The sequence below is a fragment of the Pongo abelii genome, chromosome 11 (genome assembly GCF_028885655.2).
Source record: "Pongo abelii isolate AG06213 chromosome 11, NHGRI_mPonAbe1-v2.0_pri, whole genome shotgun sequence".
NCBI classification, from domain to species: domain Eukaryota; kingdom Metazoa; phylum Chordata; class Mammalia; order Primates; family Hominidae; genus Pongo; species Pongo abelii.
In genome coordinates, this window is record NC_071996.2 from 137,716,786 (window position 1) to 137,740,665 (window position 23,880).

Here is a 23,880-nt window from a genome sequence, read left to right on the forward strand (position 1 = left end):
AATAAGCTTTTTATTGTGGGCATGTATACATTTAATGTGAAAAGCTGCAGGATTCAATCCCAGAAAAAATTAAAATGCCAAAGTGGAAAAAGAAAAAATACAACATGAATAGACTGGTAATATTTAAAAAGTTGAAATTGTCAGTGAAGACCTTCCCTCTTCCCCAGAGCTCAAATCTAGATGGTTTCACACGTGAATCCTGACAAACTTTCAGAGAATAGTTAATTTCTGTTTCGCACAAGTTGTTTTAGAAAGTAGAAGAAGGAATAGGCTACTGCTCATTGTGTAAATCATCTGCAATCTTGATTCTAAAATTAGATAAGGACAGCTCCCGAAATGAAAACCATAGGCCCATTATATATTTGAATGTAGGAGAAAACCGCCCAAATAAATTGTCAGCTACCCAAATCCAACAGCACATCTCATTCATTGTGATGAGGAGGGTTGCTCTGATACAAGGACACTTCAAATCAGAAAATGAATCCGTGTAACTCACCACATTCATACATTCAAAGAGGAAAATCACACAATTATCTCCAATGTGCTGAAAAAGCCTTTGTTAAGATGCAACCCTAGCAAACCTGGAAGAGCAAGGAACATCGTTACTGGCAACCTTGCACGTAGCCACTTGGCCACGCAGGCAAAGGCTTGAACTGCAGCTGAATCTGAGTCTTGGCAAAATGCCTTATATTCCTCCCAGAACACAAGAGGATGAGAGGCTGGTGAGGAGCTGCTATAAGGCCATTGCCCTCCCACTGCCCTGTCTCCCCTGGGAGGCTGTCAAGAGACAGTGTCTCATGGTTTCCTGGGGTCTCTGGGTTCTAATGAGGTCTGGTGCTTCTGGTCTGACCCCCTGCCCCTCCCGCGTCTCCTACAGAACTGCAGACGATAAACCACTCAGCTGTGGTCTAGGCTTTGCTCCTCTCCAATGAGGTATCCCATAACTTCATTGCAGTCATTGATCTTTTCTGTTTTCTTGTCACCCTTCCGGTGTATGGGACAAGGACTGAGGGATGCCGGCACCTTTGACTTAAACACTTTTTCTTTCTGTCTGTAAGTAATCAACTGTCCAAGTATAAAAGTGGCTTATTTTGTCATCACCAGTTGAATCAGTAAAACTTCAAAAGCAAAGCCAGAAGGTGAAATGTGATTAATTTGATTACATTAGCATTGATAATTTCCATTCATCAAAGAACAGTGTAAACGAAATCATTGAGAAATCACAGAATAGGAGATGATTCTTGCTGTACCTACGATAAACAGGAGATTGCTATCTAGAGCACACAGAACTCCTGCAAAATGATAAGGAAATGATAGCATCCCAGTAGGAAAAAAAATGGGCAAAGGACAATGATGACTAAGCACGTTAGAAAAAAAGCCCAAGAAACTTCGAAGAGTGCAAAGACACGCTCAGAATCATTAGTAATCAGATAACTGAAAATTAACACTGTAATGACGTATCGTTCTGTGCTTTTAGACTGGCAAGCTCACTCCTGCAAGCTCTCTTGAGAAAGTGTCCATTGCTCATTATGGGGTGTGCATTGTCATAGTGATGATAGGGGCAGGGGGAGCTAATCTGAGAGAAGACTGTGAAAGATCTCACATCATAATAAGGGACATTGTCTACAATTTAAATGTGCCAACATTTACTTCTTCAACCTGGGTTTGAGATGTTTTATTACCTACTCCCTACATTACAGCTTCCCAAGAATCTGCAAGCCCAATGGGGCTAAGATTTTATTACAGAATCAAGGCATTTTAGAGCCATTATAATGATAAGAGTTCCTGATATTGAAACAAATGATATTTTTTAAAACAAAAACTTTTATTAATACTTTTACAATTTTTGCCATGGAATAGTTCAAAAGTCCCTAAGTATGAATGAGTAAATTACTCAGGGAGTTTTGTGGGGACAAATGAACACAACTAACTGAAATATCATCATATATTTGATCTGGATTTTAAAGGATAAATAACTGCAAAAGGGTAAAAGCCTGAGGTCATTATAAAAGCATTCTGGAAACTAGAAGTTTAGTGTGACTGGGTAGAGATGGAGGGAAAGGTAGGACAGGAGTCTGGAGAGGTATGCAGGGGTGTGAGCTGCCTCTATGGACAGAGGTGAGCCCTAACACGTCAAAGAAAGGAGATGGCCCCATAGGATTTGTTTTTGAGGTGGAAAATGCTGGTGGTAAAATGAAGAAAGAGCTAGAAAGAGAAGAGATAATGGAGGGAGGCTATTGAAGGGAGTCAGGCTGAAAACGCAGTGGTAGCACTCAGCATCTCAGAAAGACAAATGCAAAACCAGCATGGCGGCTGGGACTGTGGGCCAAGTCTGGTCGGGGGCAGGGAGTCATTCTCCTGGGCATTTCCTTACTAGTGAGGTAAGAGGGCTCTGGATCCCTGGAAGCCTGGCATTCCCAGACTCCAGGATTCACCTCCTTTCTCTCCCCAGACCCTGCCTTCCCCCAGCTGCCCCCTGACCTGTGGCTCTTCCCCTTCCCCTCTTTTGGCCTTGCCATTTTCTGGTCCTCTGACCTATCCCTTTTCTGAGAATCACTGAATTTGAAGCTAAAGTGTCCCCACAGATCACTCAGAATCTCATGGTTGTTTGAAGGACCAAATTGCTCGAGGGATCAATCGAAAGAGAAGACAGAAAATAACTCTGACCTTGGCCCACAATCTTTGCCACTCATTCAATCACCAGTGCCTTTTCCGTTAGATGTGTTCTCAATAATCATCCTTACATTGAAGGCATTTGTAGAAAGGTGGAAGAAAGTTTTAGTTAGTCAGCATGTCACATTTCACGTTGATAAACTGGTTTGTGTAGTACCCTGTTTCCTATTTGCAAAGAGATGCAGTAATTCATCAGCATCCTATGCCCTTACTCCTCCTTAGGGATTACCGAACTCAGGCAAAGGTGGTGTATTAGTTTCCCAGGAATGCTGAAGCAAAGTGCCACAAGCTGGGTGGCTTGAAATAATGGGAATTTCTTCTTTCACAGCTCTGGAGGCTAGACATTTGAAGTCAAAATTCTTAGTAGGGCCAAACTTTCTCTGTAGGCTCCAGTGGAGAATCTATTCCATGCCTTTCTCTTAGATTCTGCAGTTTCTGGCAACCCTTGGCATTTCTTGGCTTGTAGATGTGTTGCTCCAATCTCTTCTTCTATTGGTTGGCAGATGGTGTTCACCCTGCATGTCTCTGTCTCTGCATCTCTTTTCCTCTTCTTATAATGACATGGGTCATACTGAGTTAAAGACCCACCCTACTCCAATAGAACCTTACATTTACAACACCCTATTTCCAAATAAGGTCACATTCCAAGGTTCCAAGAAGATCATTAATTTTGCGGAAAACTATTCAACTCAGTACCCTTGGTTGGCTTAGTTTTATATTAGATTGACCTTTGGCCTTACCTAAATTATTAGGAATGCACCTACTTCTTATATCCTTCAGTTGCTTTCCCCATGAAACCATGGTCAATAAACCAAATCCACAGACATTCACGCATGCACCCACTCTGTAAACATTTATTAGGCAGATACCACGTGCCAGGGACTATGCTAATGAGGAAGTCAATGGAAGGGTTCACCTTCCAGGAGAGGAACAAACACATAAGCAAATAAATTTAAATAATGCTAATAGGAGGGGCACAGAGGAGGGACCCTGGCCAAAACAGAAATGACTGCACTGAGTGAGGCTCTGAGGAGGAGGTGGAATATATAGGGGAATCAGGAAGGGAAGGGATTAGGGGCAGTAGGGCCAGGCCAGCACATGCAAAGGCACAGAGACACGGAAAACATTGGAATTGGAGGACCTACACACATTCCTGGTTGACTGAAGAGTCGACAGTGTCTGGGAGCAGCAAGGGAAGAGTTGGGAAAGATCATCACAGACAAGAGGAGAGGTGGGAGTAGGAACTTCAGATTGTAGGTTGTATTAGTTTATTCTCACACTTCTATAAAGAAATACCTGAAGGCCAGGCACAGTGGCTCATGCCTGTAATCCTAGCACTTTGGGAGGCCGAGGTGGGCAAAGTGCCTGAGCTTAGGAGTTCGAGACCAGCTTGGGCAACACAGTCAAACCTCATCTCAACTAAAATACAAAAAATTAGCCAGGTGTGGCAGCATGCACCTGTAGTCCCAGGGAGGCTGAGGCAGGAGAATTGCTTGAACACAGGAGGCGGAGGTTGCAGTGAGCTGAGATTGCGCCACTGCACTCCAGTCTCGGCGACAGAGTGAGACTCCATCTCCAAAAAAAGAGAAATACCTGAGACTCGGTTATTTATAAAGAAAAGAGGTTTAATTGGCTCACAGTTCTTCAGGCTATACAGGAAGCATGACGCTGGCTTCTGCTAGGCTTCTGGGGAGGCCTCAGGAAACTTATTATGGTGGAAGATGAAGGGGAAGCCTTCTTACATGGCTGGAGCAGGGGCAAGACAGAGATGGGAGGTGCTGCACACTTTTAAACAACTGGATCTCGCAAGAACTCACTCTCCATCCTGAGAAGAGCACCAAAGGGCTGGTGCTAGACGATTCATGAAGGATTCACCCCCATGATCCAATCACCTCCCAGCAGGCCCCACCTCCAACATTGAGAATTGCAAATAAACATGAGATTTAGGTGGGGACACAGAGCCAAACCATATTCTAGGTGATGAGGAGGACTTTAAGCAACAGGTTAAAACAAAACATGAGTCTTTAAAAATGTACTTGGAGATCAGTGAGGAGGATGCACTGAAGAAGAGGATGGATTGAAGAGGAAGGGACTTGAGGCTGGGATGCCGGAGTGGATGTTTGGCTGCCACAGTTGGGAGACAGAAGGAAAACAGGAGGTTGAAAATACAGATTTGAGAGTCATGAGTGTTTTGGATATAGTCAGGGATGTGCCCAAGGTGTACAGAATTTTCAAAAGAAATACAATGGAAGCTCAGAGATCTGAACATGTGCAGCCCACAGGAGAAGGAGCAGTGGGAGACCAGGAAGAGAGATGAGAATGGAGTAGGAGGACAGGAGACAGGAACATGGCAGCAGGCTGCTTCTTGGACCAAAAACCATGGGGAGGTGGAGTACACAGAATATTCTGGGCTCAGAAACACAAGCCACAGACCACACACACACACAGACACACAGACACACACACACACACACACACACACACACACACACACACACACACAGTGTTTCTATAACTATGATTTCACATTAGAGAATTTAACTTTCTAAATTTATAAAGTTAGTATTTTGGTGATGATTGTTAAAGATATATGCACTCAAATGTCAAGAGCAGTTAAAAGCACTTCAAAAATCCTTTGGAAATATTTTTTTCTGAAGGAAATTTATTACAGCAAAAGCATTCCATAGACAAAGAGGATATTAGAGTTTTTCTGTACTTCTCCAAACCTACCCTGCCATAAATGTGTTTCCTAGGATGAATTTGTTCAGTGGTTGGGATGGAACTTCAGTGACACTTATAAAAATAACATCCAAACACACACACACACACACACACACACACACACAGAGAGAGAAAGAGAGAGAGAGAAAGTTAATCAGCAATTTAAGCAGTTTCCTTCCTTCCTTCCTTCTCTCTCTCTTTCTTTCCCTTTCTTTTCTTTCTTTCCTTCCTTCCTTCCTTCCTTCTTTCTTTCTTTTTCTTTCTTTCTTTCTTTCTTTCTTTCTTTCTTTCTTTCTTTCTTTCTTTCCTTCCTTCCTTCCTTCCTTCCTTCCTTCCTTCTTTCTTTTTCTTTCTTTCTTTCTTTCTTTCTTTCTTTCTTTCTTTCTTTCTTTCCTTCCTTCCTTCCTTCCTTCCTTCCTTCCTTCTTTTTCCTGCATCCTTCGTTCCCTTCCCTTCCCTTCCTTTCCCTTCCCTTCCCTTCCCTTCCTTTCCCTTCCCTTCCCTTCTTTCCTTCCCTCCTTCTTTCCTTCCTTCCTTCTTTCCTTCCTTCCTTACCAACAGAAAACGTATAGAGTACCTACCTACAGGCAATTTTCTAGATTTGCACATTCGGGCATCAGGAAATGGTGATAATCATTAGGAAGTAGGGTCTATCTAATCCAGCTATATATAGATAACACCACTAAGGAATTAAAAAGAAAATTCTGGACATCTTTATGACAGTAAGAAACTGCTTTTTTAAGAATAACGGAAGCCACGCTGATGAGACAGCCACCTAGAATTCATCATGCCTATACATATGCAAGGGTGCATCAAGGACCTGTGGCCCACGTACGTGTCTTTCTGCAGCTCCACCATCCTGAGTAAGTGGTGGTCTTCCTGGGCCAGTGTGGTTGAGAGCACAGTTCAGTTGACCTGTGTTCCTCAGCTCTAGGCTCTGCAGTTCTCTCCTGTGGGGGTCCATCCTGCTCTGGTCCATTCTATCAGTGCAAGGAGGTCTGATTTGTTTTGGCTAAGTCTTGGTTTCTTTCTACACACTTGTCCAGAGCTCAAGCTTTGAGGTCTGACTCTTCATCAGTTCGTATATATGAAAGATTCACAAATTCCAGTTTGTCTTAGTGGACCAAACCACAGGGCAGATCATCTTGTGCTTCTAACTGGAAACCCTGTATCTGCAGCATCTCACACCCTGGTCTCCCTGGGGGGAAGGAGGAGCCTTTCTGTGGAAGGTTTCCATTGCCTTCTGCCAGGTGTCTAATGAAAATGATGATAGCTGGCCGGGCACCATGGCTCACGCCTGTAGTCCCAACACTTTGGGAGGCCAAGGCGGGCGGATCACGAGGTCAGGAGATCGAGACCATCCTGGCTAACATGGTGAAACCCCATCTCTACTAAAAAAATACAAAAAATTAGCCGGGCGTGGTGGCAGGTGCCTGTGGTCCCAGCTGCTCGGGAGGCTGAGGCAGGAGAATGGTGTAAGCCCAGGAGGCGGAGCTTGCAGTGAGCCAAGATTGTCCCACTGCACTCCAGCCTGGGCGACAGAGCGAGACTCCATCTCAAAAAAAAAAAGAAAAAAGAAAAAAAAAATGACGATAGCCACTACACTCCCTGTGTAATGCCATTACCTATCTGTCCAGCCAGCCCTGTCCTCCAGGGCTAACAGATAATTACTGCTTAATTATGTCTTAGTCAAAGCTGCACAGTTACCTTATAAAATGCAGTGTTTCTAGTTGTCATGGCTTAAAGATGACAGGTAGGTTTATCTTTAGGTAGTCTATGAATTTGTACTGATTTTATGCAACAGGTTTCCAAAGTCAGTTCTTGTTATTTTATTCTGCATGTAAGCCTTTCCTGCAGAATCTTTCCTTCCTGTGTCTACCTAAATCCATGTCCCTTCTTACCACTTCAAACTGGTTTCTTCACCCTGGAGCAGGTTCCCCTTCCCCTTCAGTATATCTGGACCAAGTTTTCAGATGAGCATGAGTTAGGTTCACCCTAGAGCAGGTTCACCCTGGAGCAGGTTCCCCTTCCTCTTTGGAATATCTGGACCAAGTTTTCAGATGGGCATGAGTTCAGTTGCTGTTCTTTTAAGGATGACGTTTCTTAGCAACAATGGATTGCCTGCTTTGTTTTCTGTGGATCGATTGTCTCTGTCTGCTGCTCTCAGCTCCATTTTTTTCAAACTGATCATTGGGAATAAATATTGCTGATGAGCTGAAACTAACATGCTCCCCCCTCCAAAATAAACTAAAAAAACTAACCAAAGGAACACATTGAGGGGCTATTCTAGTTGTCCTATTCCAGTTGAATATTCATGGTATTCATCAGTACTATTTAATGTTTTATATAAACTCCAAATGTGCTTGTTATTTCAGTGTTTGGAAAATTTATAGCCAGTGAAATTACATATATACATATACACGATTTATTTTTATTTATTTGGTTATGAACGCAAGTAAAATATTATTTTCTTTATGTGCTCATTGAGTGCTTATGTTTCTTGTATGAGTTGGCTAGTCAGGATCTCTGTCCGTTTTTCTAGTGTGGCCTTTGTTAGTAGAATTAAATTTTTTTCTCGACCACTCCTCACTAGCCAAGTAAGCATGAGTTCCATCCACCCAGAGCCTCAGACTATGCATCACTAAAGCAAGAAACGTAGACCTGAGAATCCCCAGGTCCTTAGAGGCCTGTGGAGGTCCTCTGATTCTAGAATTTACTTCCTTTTGCCCCAGAAGTAAGTGTTAGGAAGGAAAACTTCAGAGCAGTGTGAGAGAAGGAAATGGGGGACCCTACTTATTTGGGGGCCATGGAAGTCAGCAGCTCTGAGAGGGGAGCTGAGCATGAGGAGCAAGGGGAGCAAGGGGAGACATGAGCATGAGTAGAAGTGGCCAATTGCAGCACAGAATAAGGGCGGGATGAGGGTTGGCAGGGACCTTCAGGGGAACTGGCGCCAGGTACCGAAAGTATGAGAGCCTCTGAACCAGCTGGGAAACAGGTAAGAACAAATAGGAATGCGGTGTTCTTCCCAGTATCTGCTCCCTTTACCATGTAGCTTCTCGGTGCTCACCCACAATGGGCAGGGAAACTTCCCCACATCTTTATGATGGGCTGAACCCTGTGATTTGCTTTGGCCAAGGGGGTTGTTAGCCCACTTAATGCAGCAGGCACGAGTGTGCATATGTGTTTCTGCTTGTACCTGTGTGCTTCTGCCACTTTCCAAGGATATGTAGGACCAGCTGGCCTACCAGTCTTAGGAGGAGGAGAGACCCACAGTGCAGAGTCACCCCCAGTGAAGCTGAGTCCAGGCTAGCTGACCCCTGCCAACCCACAGACTCAGGAGCTACCTAAACACCTACAGTTGCATGTCATGGTAGGTTGGTATTCTGAATGAAGGCTGTAGATATCTCATACCCAGCAAACTGGGCTAGAGTGGGGCCAATGTTGTCCTCCAAGGCACTTCAAGTCCTACTGCATGAGTTGTATCAGTTTCTAGAAATTTCCAACACTGGCAGAAACCGAGATACTGGCTTGGGGTAAAAGAAAGAAAGCCCAGTAGGACCCAAGGAAGAGGAAACTGGTAAGCTATGGAAAGGCCATCAAGATCCATCCATGTGGAATGGGAATCAGTGAATTCATCTCAACAAAGAAACCAGGGAGTAAACCAGGAGTCTATGACATCCATATGCACGAAGGCTGTGACATCACCTGAAATAGCAAGATGGGCACTGAAGGAAGACCAATACTTCAAGGCCTGTGTGTGCCCTGGGGGATGCCTGGCACCCTGGAGGGAATCTCATTCATTGGAACAACACTGATTCTGATCATACCGCCCTTTGGAACAGGTATACACTGCATACTGCAAAGGATGTGAGCCTCAGCACCCGAGAAGTGACAAGGGCTAGAGCAGACTGAGATTGGTCATGTAGTATGTGTGTGCAGCCTAACAGGTCTCAACTCTCAGTCCTTCCACTCATCCTGGGAATAGGCACAAACATCAACACTGTATAGATCAGGACACAGGTTCATGTAGATCTGGTGATTTACTCCAGGTGATGCAACCAGAAACAGGCAGGATCAAGGTCCAAACCCATCCTGAACCTGAATTTTGCCCTCTTTAAAGAAGAGCCCGACATACATTATAACTACCTAAACCCTATCTTCCTGGCCATTATAGGCCTTGATTTTAGCCACTAAGAACATCCAGTTAATTCCTTCTATTTTTATTCTATGCTCACAAAGTAATCTTCCATTTATATATTGTTTTCTCATATAGACTTGTTAATGGGATGACCATAAATGTATTCAACTTTATGAAATTCATTCCATGGTTCTCATTGTAAATTTGTAGGTTGGCATTCTCAAGCAATTTCTGGGATTTGCTGAATTTAGCTAGAAGGAGACTGGGCAGCTCTGAGTGTGCTGACCAATTAAGATTCTGGACATGGGGGAGACCCCAAATTATGGGAAACCACCCAAGTACTGCTGTTCAGCAAGACTTTGAGGTGATCTTCCTGGACAACATTTCCGAGACTTCAGGTCCTCCAACCGCAGGATGCAATGGTAAGACTGGACTGGAGGTCTTGCTTTTAGAGGGTGTGTTCTTAAATTTCACTTTGTCTTCTCAGGTTAATAGTACCGTGCTTTTGTAATCTATTAATACTTTCTGCTGTCATTAGCTACCAATGCTAAGGGCAAAAATCAAACTATGGGATACTGATAGAATATTTATTTATTTATTTATTTATTTGAGACAGGGTCTTTCTCTGTCGCCCAAGCTGGAATACAGTGGTGCAATCACAGCTCCCTGCAGCTTTGAACTCCTGGGCTCAAGCAATCCTCTTGCCTCAGTCGCCCGGGTAGCTGGAGCTACAGGTGCACACCACGATGCCTGGCTAATTCTTTTATCTTTTGTAGAAACAGGGTCTTCTTGTGTGGGCCAGGCTAGTCTCAAACTCCTGACCTCAAGTGATCCTCCCACCTCAGCCCCTCAAAGTGCTAGGATTACAGGTGTGAGCCATTGCGCCCTGTCTAGAATTTTTAAAAAGCAATTCATAGTATTTCAATTACAGATCTCAAGACTGAAACTCCTAGATCTGTGTGTGCGGCAGCCTGGTGCCGTCTGTGCAGTTGAAATAGCCTTGACAGCCTTGAGCCCGTGCTTGGCGGAACTGCTGATGCAGTGTGAAGACACACTTCTTGTGTCTGGAGCACACATCTCAAGTGTAAATCCTCTGTTCCAGACAAGTTTGAATAGGTTTTGTTTTATTTTGTTGGCTACTAATTCAAACACTTGTCCTGTGTTAATAGCCAGTGATTAATTTCGGGTTCTTTTTCATGTGGGAATTACTCAAAGCTCCTCTCAAAACTATGCTGCATTCATCAGCATGACTCATCTTTTTCCATTTCCAGAGCAAACAGCAGGGACTATCCAGTCCGTACTTCAGGAAACGAGTGAGAGTGAAGTAAGCTGGCAAATGACTGCTATTTCTCTTCTTTAGAGTTTGAAATGAAAGGTTTTTTTCCAGTATAAGATTATTCTTAGGCTGGGTGCAGTGTGTGCCTGTAAGCCCAGCACTTTGGGAGGCCAAGATGGGAGGATCACTTGAGCCCAAGAGTATGCAACCAGCCTGGGCAATGTAGTGAGACGCCCCCGTCTCTAAAAAAATAATCTAAAAAAGTTAGCCAGGTCTGGTGGTGCATGCCTGTGGTCCCAGCTACTTGGGAGGCCAAGGTGGGAGGATTGCGTGAGCCTAGGAGGTAGAGGTTGCAGTGAGCTGTTGTTGTGCCACTGCCCTCCAGCCTGGATGACAGATAAAGACCTTGTCTCAAAAAACAAAAAACAGAAGACAAAAAAACCAAAAGAACCCTACTTTTTTATTTAAAAAAAGTTTTACTTATTATAATAACATAAAGAAACAAACACATATAAGAAGCATATAGTGGGATTGATTTTCCTAATGTGAACCCACTGGTGTAATCAGCACTCAGAGAGAGAATCAAAATATTAGCAGCACCCTAGAAGCCCCTGTAGGCCCCGATTTCTAAATTCATAGATGAGTTTGTCCATCCTTGAAGTTTTATATCAATGGATCACATGCTACATACTCTTCGGTCTGGGTGTTTTTTTTTTTAATTGCTGTTAGGTTTGTGCATTGTATCCATATTGTTGCTCAGCAATTGCTTGTTTCTTTTCATTGCTGTATAGTATTCATAACAATCCACAGTTTATTTGCTGGATACTGTTAATTCTGTCCTTCATGATTAATGATGTGAACCCCCCCTTTCAAGTAGTTATCAGACAATTATTCAATAACTTTTGTTCATTTTTCTACTAGATTTTTTCCTTGGGCTTAATTTTTTTAAATTTCTTTGATTTTTTTTAATTTTTAATTTTGAAAAAATGTTAATCGATAAAAAAGTTGCCAGAATTTCCTACTGAATACTCATAGATCTTTTCATCTAGATTCATCATTTGTTAACCATTAATCATATTTGTTGTATTTTTCTCTCCATCTCTCTATATATCAACTTTTTTGTGAGTCATTGAGAATGAATCATGTTGATATCATGTTCCTCAGTCAATATTCACCGAAATTCTTATCTGGAGTAATTATTACTATGGTGGTTGCAAATCCATTCTATTATGCCTTCTACATTTATGAGTTGCCATTATACTGTAAAATGTTTGCCACATTTGTTGTATTTTTCTGTCTACCTACCTATGTACTGATCAGCTTTTTTGTGAATCACTGAGAGTAAGCTGTAGACACCATGACCCTTTGTTGCTGAATACTTAAGTATATCTTGAATACAAAGACATTTTCTTTCAAAATTACTATATCAAATCCAAGAAATTTGACATTTTATATTAATATTATATCACGTATTATCATAAAAATTTGGCAATTATCTCAATAACATCTCTGGAATAGCATTTTCTCCTAATGTGGTATCACATGTTGCATTTAGTTTTCACATCTGTTTAGTTTTCACATCTGGTCTCTAATCTGAAATAGGTTCTTAGCCTTTTTTGTTTTTTTGTGATACTGACTTTTTTTAAGAATATAGCATATTCATGTTGTAGAAAGTGCTCTAATTTGTCTATTTCTGGTTTCTTCTCCAAGACTAAATTAAAGGTACTTATTTTCTCAGAGTATTTCATAATTGAGGCTGTGTCCACGTCTCAATGCATCACTTCAGAAAGCTTGTGACATCATTCTGATCACTCAGACAGAGAGGTGTCCACTAGGTTTCTCCATTAAAAGGATTCATTTTCTTTCCATGTAATTAATACATAATTGATTGGGATATTGACACCATGTTGATATCATATTTCCCAGTAAAGATTCACCCAAATTCTTTCCTGAAGTAATTATTAATATAGTGGTTATAAAAATGGCAATTTTCAACTCATTATGCCTTTTATATGTACTAGTTGTCATTCTACTATAAAAAATGTTTTACCTTTATTTATTCATTCATTTATATGTTTAGTACAGTATGGACTCTTGTTTTCATTTTATATTCAATATGTTTTTATTCACTTTTGTTTTTATTCTTTTGAGAAACAGAACTGTCCTAAACTTCACCAATGGAAGGTCCTTGATGCCAGTTTGCACATGTCACGTTGGAGGGGAGTGGTCTTTTAACACTTCCTTGATTTATGGACAAGATATCCCAGGCTTATTCATAGTCTTCTGATGTTCATAATTTCTTGATCAAGTTCAATTTATTAGTATATGGCTACCACTCTTTGTACTCTGGCTAGGAAATCCTTGCTTAATACAAGTTCACCTTACTTATGGCTACTACGCTTGGTATCTTGACTTGAAAATCCTTGCTTACTTAACACAAGTTCAGGAAATTATTTTCCTGTGATTTTTTTTTTTCTACAGGCTTTCATGCTTAGATCTACAACCCTGCTTCAATTTAATTTTGCTTATGGATTGTATATAAAGTTCTGGTTCTTCTCTATAAGGAAGAAAGAAGCACTATTAATTATGGAGCAGTCAGCAGGTATAAACTAGACCCATCTGGGAAAATTTGGACAATGACCACGCACCACTTTAGAGTCCTCTGCTATGCATTGGCTCCTGAAGTACCTCATTTCTTACAGGTCTCCCTGTCACACTGATGGCTTAGCTGTTCCTCAAACCTGTCAAGACAGCCCTTATCCTAAGCCTGTGCTCTTTCTTCCAACAGAACTCTCCTCTCCCATGCAGCCATTGGGCCTACTCTTCACAGAGGTCTCTGTCAGTCACCTGCTGAGATGCATTTCCGCAACCACCCAATTAAAAATAGCTCCACCTTATGCCCTTTGTTACTGTCTACTGCTTTACCCTGTGTCCTTTTCTTCACAGCACTTACCACCACCTGATGGAGTGGATGATTCTAAGTTCCAAGAGGGCAGAAGCAGATTTTCTTTCATTTACTGTTGTGGCCTCACACGTAGCTACAACTGTGCCTGCTGCACACCAGGATGCAAGAAATGTTGGCCAGGTGCCTGAATGGAGGGCTTGTCTCTTAACATGGACCTAGCCTTCCCCACCATATTCTTTTAAGAACTGTTTATTTGCTTCTTTGGTCTGCTTACTCTTCCAGACAAAAAAAAATAGAACATAATTTTAAGTTAGAAAACAAACAAGCAAGCAAAAAATCTCTATTTATTCGTTGAAATCATCTGTCTTAGTCCACTTTGTGCTGCTATAACAGAATACTTGAGATTGAGTAAGTTAGAAAGAAAACAAATTTACTTCTCAGGATTCTGGTGGCTGGGAAGTCCAAGATCACGGCATTGGCCTCTGGGGAGGACCTTGTTGTTGTGTCCTCACATGGCAGAGGCAGAAGTGCAAGAGAGCAAGGCAAAATAATGCTGCATGAAGCTTCTTTTCTAAGGGCCTTAATCCCTTTCCTGAGGAAGGAGCCCTCATGGCCTAATCACCTTTTATAGACCCCACCTCTTAATACTATCATATTGTAAATACCTAAATTTTGAAGGGGATACATTCAAATTATAGTATTGTCTAAACTTAAAAAATAACTTGGGGAAAATTGACATTTTTAACAATATCTGCCTTACCACTGAGAAATATGGAATGTCTATTCCTTCCTTCCTCTCAATGGCTCTTTTACATCTCTCAATGCAGCTTTTAAATTCTACCATATATGTTTATTTGTTTTTGAGATTATTTTGAGGTATTTTATGGAATCTTTCATGTTATTACAGTGAATAGGATTCTTTTTGTATCATGTCTTCTCTAACTCAGGATTTAAAGTATATAGGAAAGGTCTTTTGGGTATTGGTTTTATCCATATACTTTGATGAATTCTCTTCTGACATGGTACATTGCAGGACCCTTTGCTACTACGGACATACAATCATCCTAACAATGACTAATATAATGATAGCAATCATAATCATGAGATAACAATTACAGCAATAACATGACCATGACATAACCGAACACTAAATTGCAGGTGTTCTCAACACCTATAATGCCCAGAACCTAGCAGGCCTATGAATGAATAAATTTGTAGCCATACCCAGGTGTGGTGGCTCATGCCTGTAATCCCAGCACGTTGGGAGGCTGAGGCAGGCAGATCACCTGAGGTCAGGAGTTCGAGACCAGCTTGGCCAACCTCATGAAACCCCGTCTCTACTAAAAATACACAATTAGCCGGGCGTGGTGGTGCATTCCTGTAATCCTAGCTACTCGGGAGGCTGAGGCAGGAGAATTGCTTGAAACCGGGAGGCGGAAGTTGCAGTAAGCCGAGATCTTGCCATTGCACTCCAGCCTGGGCGACAAGAGCAAAACTCTGTCTCAAAAAAAAAAAAAAAAAAAAAATTGTAGCCATAGTCACAATTCTCATTTTCTCCTGATTTCACTGAGTGCACCTCAAGTGAATTCCTCCTGTGATAATGAGCATTGTTTGGAGAGAATGATTCTTAATCTGTTAGGCAAGAATCCTTCCAGTGCTACTTTTCAAACAGTTATATCTGGAAAGGGGAATAAAATGTATTGAAATCATTGTCAACACGTTTAGAAATGGTTCTATATCTTTTTCTTTTTTCATATGTCAGTTTAATGCATTATTTAAATTTTGTAACATCTTTCTAATCCTGGAATAAATCCTAATATCTGTGTATGTGTATATTCAGATTTAGTATGGAGGTTTGTGGTAAAATTTTGATTAGGATCTTTATACATGAGACTGATTTACAATTGTCATATCTGTGCTGTGCTAATCCATGTTGAAATCAGCTTTAGGTTAGCATTTCAAAAACACATTGCCTATGAAATTATGTAACTTACTTGAAAGGATAACTAAAGCCAGAGCCTTTAAAGAGTAATTATTTGAAAATCCCTATGATACATTTTCATTAGTGGCCCTGTTGTTTAAAAGGTTTTCTTATTTAACTTCTATTTTACTTTCTGGGGTACACATGCGGGTTTGTTATATAGGTAAATTTGTGTCATGGGGGTTTGCTATACAGATTATTTTATCACCCAAGTATTAAGCCTAGTACCCATTAGTTATTTTTCCTGATTCTCTCCCTCCTCCCACCCTTCACCCTCTAAAAGGCCCCAGTGTGTGTTGTTCCCCTCTGTGTGTCCACATGATCTCATCATTTAGCTTCTACTTAAAGGGAGAACATATGGTATTTGGTTTTCTGTTCTTGCATTAGTTTGCTAAGGATAATGGCCTCCAGCTCCATCCATGTTCCTGCAAAGAACATGATCTCATTCTTTTTTACAGCTGAATAGTATTCCATGGGGTATATGTACCACATTTCATTTATCCAGTCTACCATTGATGAGCATTTAGGTTGACTTCATGTCTTGCTATTGTGAATAGTGCTGGGGCAATAAACATACACGTGCATGTGTCTTTATGGTAGAACAATTTATATTCCTTTGGGTATATACCAAATAAGGGGATTATTGGGTCGAATGGTATTTCTGTTTTTAGGTCTTTGAGGAATCACCACATTGTCTTTCACAATGGTTGAATTAATTTTCACTCCTACTAACAGAGCATAAGTGTTCTTTTTTCTTGGCAATCTCGTCAGCATCTGTTTTTTTTTTTTTTTTTTTTTTGGCTTTCTAAAAACAGCCATTCTGACTGATGTCAGTTGCTATCTCATTATGCTTTTGATTTCCATTTCTTTAATGAATGGTGAAGTTGAGCCTTTTTTCATATGCTTATTGGCTGCAGGTATGTCTTCTTTTGAAAAGTGTCTTTTCATGTCCTTTGCCCACTTTTTAATGGGGTTGTTTTTTTCTTGTAAATTTGTTTAAGCTGGATATTAAACCTTTGTCACATGCATAGTTTGCAAAAATTTTCTCCCATCCTGTAGGTTGTGTGTTCACTCTGTTAATAGTTTTCTTTCTGTGCAGAAGTTTAGTTTAATTAGATCCCATTTGTCAACTTTTGCTTTTGTTGCAATTGCTATTGGTGTCTTCATCATGAAATCTTTGCCTGTTCCTATGTCCAGAATGGTATTGTCTAGGTGTCTCCCAGGGTTTTTATAGTTTTGAGTTTTACATTTAAGTCTTTAATCCATCTTGAGTTGATTTTTGTATATGGTGTAAGGAAGGAGTCCAGTTTCAATCTTCTGTATATGGCTAGCCAGTTTTCCCAGCAGCATTTATTGAATAAGGGAATCCTCTCTCCACTGCTGTTTTTGTCAGGTTGGTCAAAGATCACATAGTTGTAGGCATGTGGCCTTTTTTCTTGGTTCTCTATTCTCTTCCATTGCTCTATATGTCTGATTCTGTACCAGTACCATGCTGTTTTGGTTACTGTAGCCCTGTAGTATGGTTTGAAGTCAGGTAGTGTGATGCTTCCAGCTTTATTCTTTTGCTTAGGATTGTCTTTGCTATTTGGGTTCTTTTTTGGTTCCGTATAAATTTTAAAATATTATTTTCTAGTTCTGTGAGGAATGTCAATGGTAGTTTGATAGAAATAGCATTGACTCTATAAATTGCTTTGGGCAGTATGGCCGTTTTAACTATATTGATTGTTTGTATCTGTGAGCATGGAAAAGTTTCTATTATTTAAAAAAATCCCACAGAATATTTTCATTTATTGATATTTTCAAGTTTCAATTCTGCTAAGTAGACTGACTCATAGCTTTCGGAAATAGCATTATATCTTTTGTTACAATTACAACTTTCTTTCTTTCTTTTTTTTTTTTTGAGATGGAGTCTCACTCTGTCGCCCAGGGTGGAGTGCAATGGCATGATCTCGGCTCACTGCAACCTCCACCTCCCAGGTTCAAGCAATTCTCCTGCCTCAGCCTCCCGAGTAGCTGGGACTACAGGCGCATGCCACCAAGCCCGGCTAATATTTTTTGCACTTTTTAGTAGAGACAGGGTTTTGCTGTGTTAGCCAGGGTGGTCTCAATCTCCTGACTTCATGATCTGCTGGCCTCAGCCTCCCAAAGTGGTGGGATTACAGGCGTGAGCCACCACACCTGACCACAATCACAACTTTCTAATTTTATGTCTTTGTATGGTGAATTGTTAAAAATTAAATTTGATTTGTCCATTTTATTGATTTTGTAAAAAGAAGCAGCTTTTGATTCCATTTATAGATTTCTTTTTTCACAATTAACTAATTTCTGTCATATTTCTTTTATTTCTTTTCTCCTGGTTTCCTTAGGCCTAATTTTGCTTTTTAATCATAGCAAATAAATAAATAAATCATACACACATACACACACATGCATACACACACACAATCCGAGGTGAATATTTAGTCTAGAAACTTACTGTCATTCCTTTTCTTAAAAGTTGTGCCTTTCTGTCTGATAATCTTATTAACTAAGACATATGTATTTTAAAATGGTGCATTCTCATTTTCATTCTCATCTAAGTTACCCACCATTGTATATTTTAATTTACCTCTTAATCCTACAGGTTTTTTGACAAACGATTTTCATTTTTATTTATTTTTGAATTTATGAGTGATTTGGGTACTTTCTTTTAAACCCAGGTTATTAATTTGTAGGTTTGTTTGCATGTTGTTTAAAAATATGTTTTGTACAATTTCTACTTTTGGGGAATATATGTTCTGTAGGGGTGAGGCTATGACCAATTTTCTAAATTTTCATGGACACTTAAAATAAGAAAGAAAGCTTATATATGTCTATAAATTTTTCTTTATTAATTACATTGATCAAACCTACTATGCTCATATGTATTTTCTGGGTGTTTAATCTTTCTTGGACTGACAATATTAGTTAAAAATTTTACCATTGCTTTTCTGTTCAGCATTCTTTGGAATTAAAATCATTTTTGCTTTACCGGTTTTGATTCAACACCAAAGCTCTAACACAATTATTTTCTTACATTGCTTTGGGTTTTGCGTCCACTAAAATGGTCTTATTTGTCCCATTCAACAGTATTTGCTTGAAATTTAATTTCTCTTCAGTTATGTTTCTATCTTCTTTATGTATGCTAATACTTGCATGTTGTATATTTGTTCATCCTTTCATTTTTCATTTCCCTGTTTTTCCCTCTTTGGGCATATTTTTATAAGTAGCATGTCAGGTAGACTCTTGGAATTTTAATAAGTGGGTTTAATCCATTTGTTGTCCTGCTGTGCTGCCGTGTTTTATGCTCTCAGCTTTAACGCTGCCTCCTGCTCACTTTCCTGTCTGCCCTTTGCCTTAGAGAAATATGTTTAGCTTGCTCTTATCTTCTGAAATGGTTTTGAACTTTGACACTCTGAATTTAATCCTATTAGAACAGTGCTTTCCAGAGAGTGTTTGGCAGCACACTCATCTCATGAGACGTTCTTTTTTTAAAAAAAAAAAAAAAAAAAAAAAGATCTGTGGTCAAATACTATGTGCTACACACCCCCAAGAGAGCCTTCAAGCACAGCAGTGTAGTAAAGGCTCTGAGAAGTCCTGTGGTGGGTGCAGGGGATGGGGATGTCTTTGTTTTCCCTAGTTATTTTTTAGGAGGGCTATTACCGCCATTATAGCCTGAAGTTCTCAGCAAAATACTTCCCAAATGTTAACCAAAGATGATTTTCTGAGCTTTCACTGGTGTGGGGGAATTCCAGTATTGATGCTTCTCTCCTTGTGCCCTACATAAGACGCAGCATATGGCTTAGTGTCCCAAGGAAGAAGAGGGTGAGCCCTCTAGAGCAAAGAGGTTCATAGGATGGGGAAAGGGGCACGTTTGACCTAGAGGAGACCCCCATGGGGGATGAAAGGGAGGAGAAAGCCCACTCGAGTTGGCAGGCTGCGTAGAGGCGAGGAGGGCAAAGAAGTGGAAAGTCAGAGTCCTGAGGCCTCCTCGGACTGAGCTCTCCTGGGGGTAGGAAAAGGCTAGAGACCCTGGAAAAACAGGAAGGAAAGGGGAAAGCAGGGCACTTTTGTCCCACTGGGGCTCCAGGAGGAGAACAGTTTGCCCCTGTCACCACAGCAGCAGGGAGTGGTCCAGAGGGAGGGACCGAGAGTCCGAAGTCAGGCCCACCCAGGGCCGGTGGCAGATGTGGGCAGACAACATGGCCAAGGCTGCTGGGTGAGCTGCTGTCTGTGACCGAGACCCTGAGGACCAGCAGCTCTAGTGAGAACCAGCATGGGGCCCACAGGTCCCAGGGTGTGCTGGGCGAGCTGCCTGAGTTTCCATAGTTCAGGAGTTAGCAGTAGGGCCAGACGGGCACCAGTGGAATCAGGACATGGCTCTGAGGCCTGAGGGGGCCCCAGATTCTCATCGGAATTCCTTCCAGGGACAGAGAGAACACTGAAGTTAAAGACACCTGGACTAGAGGGGGAGAAAGGAACTGTTTCCAAAGGTACGTCTGAGGGCAGGAGCCCCGCAGGGGGCAGTTCAGCATCTTCGGGCTGGGGGGGGCGGTCAATGAAGCCAGAGACAGGGAGGGTGTATGGAGAGGGGGAAGGTGCATGGAGAGAGGGAAGTGCATGGAGAGGGAGAGGGTGCATGGAGAGGGGAATGGTGTATGGAGGGGGTACCTCCCACCAGCTGAGACCTTGACAAAGGACCAGGCAGCCCCCATTGACACTTGAGAGAAAAAAATGAGGGCAATAAATACCCTGGCCTCAGTCACCCCCTCCCTCCCATCTCCTGCGATGCCCCTATGGACGTGGCCCTTACAGGTCAGCTTCTCAAGACGCAAAGTCAGAAGAGGTTAGGCGTGAAGCAGGGAGAGAGGTGACAAGGCCCTTGCCCTGCCCAAGGACACACAGGAGCCAGCATGTGGGCTCAAGATCCTCCCTGCCCCAGTGTGGTGAGGTTAAGTCACCTTCCTCCCTACCCAAATGTCATCAAGCTAGAAAGGGCCAAGGACCACTGAAAAGGAGCCCTAGACACCTTTCATTAGGAAATTTGCCACTTCCTGGCCCCCTTGTGCAGTGAGGTTAAGTTACCTTCCTCTCCCTCAGATGTCATCAAGCTGGAAAAGGGGCGCAGAGACCACCAAAAAAGGAACCCCATTTCCTGGTCCCGCCAAGCTCATCAGTCTCAGTTCAGGGATTCTGACCTACAGGAGGAAGAGTGATAGAAAATAACACTAGTGTGGCCAGGCACGGTGGCTCACGCCTGTAATCCCAGCACTTTGGGAGGCCGAGACGGGCGGATCATGAGGTCAGGAGATCGAGACCATCCTGGCTAACACGGTGAAACTCCGTCTCTACTAAAAAATACAAAAAAAATTAGCCGGACGTGATGGTGGGCACCTGCAGTCCCAGCTACTCGGGAGGCTGAGGCAGGAGAATGGCGTGAACCCGGGAGGCAGAGCTTGCAGTGAGCCGAGATCATGCCACTGTACTCCAGCCTGGGCGACAGAGCCAGACTCTTGTCTCAAAAAAAAAAAAAAAAGAAAAAAGAAAATAACAAACACTAGTGTGTATTTTTGCACATCTGAGTGAAGTGCATAACAGTTAACTCTGACCTCCAAGTACATGAACAGATCATTAGCATGGATCAGTTTCTAAATACTTGTTTTAGTCGTATCAAGTTGTAATGAAAGGCCTTCTTTGTTATGGTGAATGCCCACAAATCATTGCCATTTCCCCGCACAAATCAACACAATTATTTACAACCCACATATTGTTAAACAGTGATGTCTCTGGATCTACCTCCCTTTAATTTAAATACTGTGTGATTAGCGGCCTGGTGCAGTGGCTCAAGCCTGTAATCCCAGCACTTTGGGAGCCCGAGACAGGTGGATCACCTGAGGTCAGGAGTCCGAGATCAGCCTGGCCAACATGGTGAAACCTTGTCTCCACTAAAAAATACAAAAATTAGCCAGGCGTGGTGGAGCACACCTGTAATCCCAGATACGTGGGAGGCTGAGGCAGGAGAATTGCTTGAAACCGGGATGCGGAGGTGGCAGTGAGACAAGATCATGCCACTGCACTCCAGCCTGGGCAACAGAGCAAGACTCCATCTCAAAAAATAATAATAGTAAATAAATAAATAATAAAAAATAAATACTGTGTGATTAGGAACCTCATGTGAGCTGTCTCTGTTAGGCCCTACTGAATGCAAGCTTGGGGTAGACCCTCAAAAAAAGCTCTGCCTTAGAGTGAGAGATCCACGGTGTTTCTCTGTATATGACATGTCAGTGTCAGGAGCCAGTCCTGTGGAGATCCCCAGCTGGACTTGAATGAGTTGGGAAAAATGCAACAGCTCCACTGTTTGCATCTGCTCTTCACACATTCTTCCATCATCCAGGAAGCCTGGCGGGAACCATGAGTTGGAGCAGTATAGGTAGATCATCTGCTAATCACAGGAAAAATTGATAATGGAAATTCTAGAATCATTTCTAGGACGGCTCAGTAGTATGTTTTCAACAAGTTGTCCTCGGAGCTGTATTTTGCACCTCCTCATTCAAACTGTTGCACTGATTCCTGACACATGAGGTTTCCATGCAGGTGGACTTTGGCTAGAATAGGGATTGCACATCAGAATCACCTGTGGAGCATTTAAAAGCTGGTTCCTGGTTTCCACCTGGGCCAGCTGATCAGAACCTCTGGGGATAGTGTTTTGGTGTCTATGCTGTTTAAGGAGCTTCAGACAGCTCTAGTGTGCAGGTAGGATGGGCCTGAGAACCACTAAGCCGGGCGGAGACCTCCTATCTTCATTTGTCACTCACTCCTTCCAGGAGGAAGAGAAGTCAGTTGCTCCAGGTGACTACTGGAGGAGGACCTAGATGTTTCCAGCCCAGCTCTTTACTTTCTTCTTCTTGAGCCTGCCCACCTGCAGGAAGAGTGTGCTCTGGTCTGTCAGGGACTGCCTCTAAGGACCACACTCTGTGGGTGTCTAGCTGTGTCCCGGCCAGGTGAGTGTCTGCTAATTCAATGGCAAAATATTAGCAAGTACACCTCGCTAAGATCTTAAGCCATATCTCCAATGGGCTTTGGTCAGTGATAATGCTGGTATTTTCATCTCCTGCCTGGCTCCTCTCTATATCTCTGCTTCAAAATGCAGACAGTGAAGAGCAGAGTGGTGTTTATTGACAGACTCTCTCCTAAGCTAATGCCATCTCATTGGCAAGTGCTTTTCCGCTACCGGGGAAAATGTAGGGAATCCTTAGAATGTGTTTCAATGTCTATATTTGTCTTTTTTTTTTTGAGACAGTGTCTTGCTCTGTAGCCCAGGCTGGAGTGCAGTAGCTCAATCTCGGCTCACTGCAACCTCTGCCTCCCAGGTTCAAGCAATTCTCCTGCCTCAGCCTCCCTAGAAGCTAGGATTACAGGCGCCCGCCACCATGCCCAGCTAATTTTTGTAATTTTAGTAGAGATGGGGTTTCACCATGTTGGCCAGGCTGGTCTTAACTCCTGACCTCAGGTGAGCCACCCACCTCGGCCTCCCAAAGTGCTGGGATTACAGGCGTGAGCCACTGCACCCTGCCCGAATGTCTATATTTGTAATAAATATGAGTAAATAGAAGCAAATTAAATCCATTCTCATTATAATAAACACTTGCTTGTATGTTCCTTTGCTTTTATTCTAGTTTCTAAATTAACCCTCCGGAGATGAGGGACAAATACGTATTTGCAGGGGAAGTGAAAAATGATGACTACAGAAAGGCAAATTAGGATGGAGCCCTGGGGTCCTAGGATGTGGTCTTTATATGGGTATCAGCTCTAGCATGGTCCATTGAAATTTGCCCAGAGAGTCTGGTGGGGCCACACCTCCAAACGTGGTGTCATCCTCCCTGTGACAGCTCTTGCCTAACGTAGGTTTCCCCACGAACTCGGAGCACACAGCCTGGTCTGAAATACAGCCCTTACCCTAAACCAGAGCAGCCACTACTGCATCGAGTGGCATGTACTTTTTTTAGGGTTTCTAATTCATATGGAAGAAATGTCTTTTAGGGAATGTTGGACCAAATTACATTCCCAGAAGAAATATATGAGAGTTCCCCAGTCTCACACTTCTTCTTTTTTATCCTTCAACATGTAGATGAAAAATAACATCATGTGGTTATTTAACCTTCAGTTTG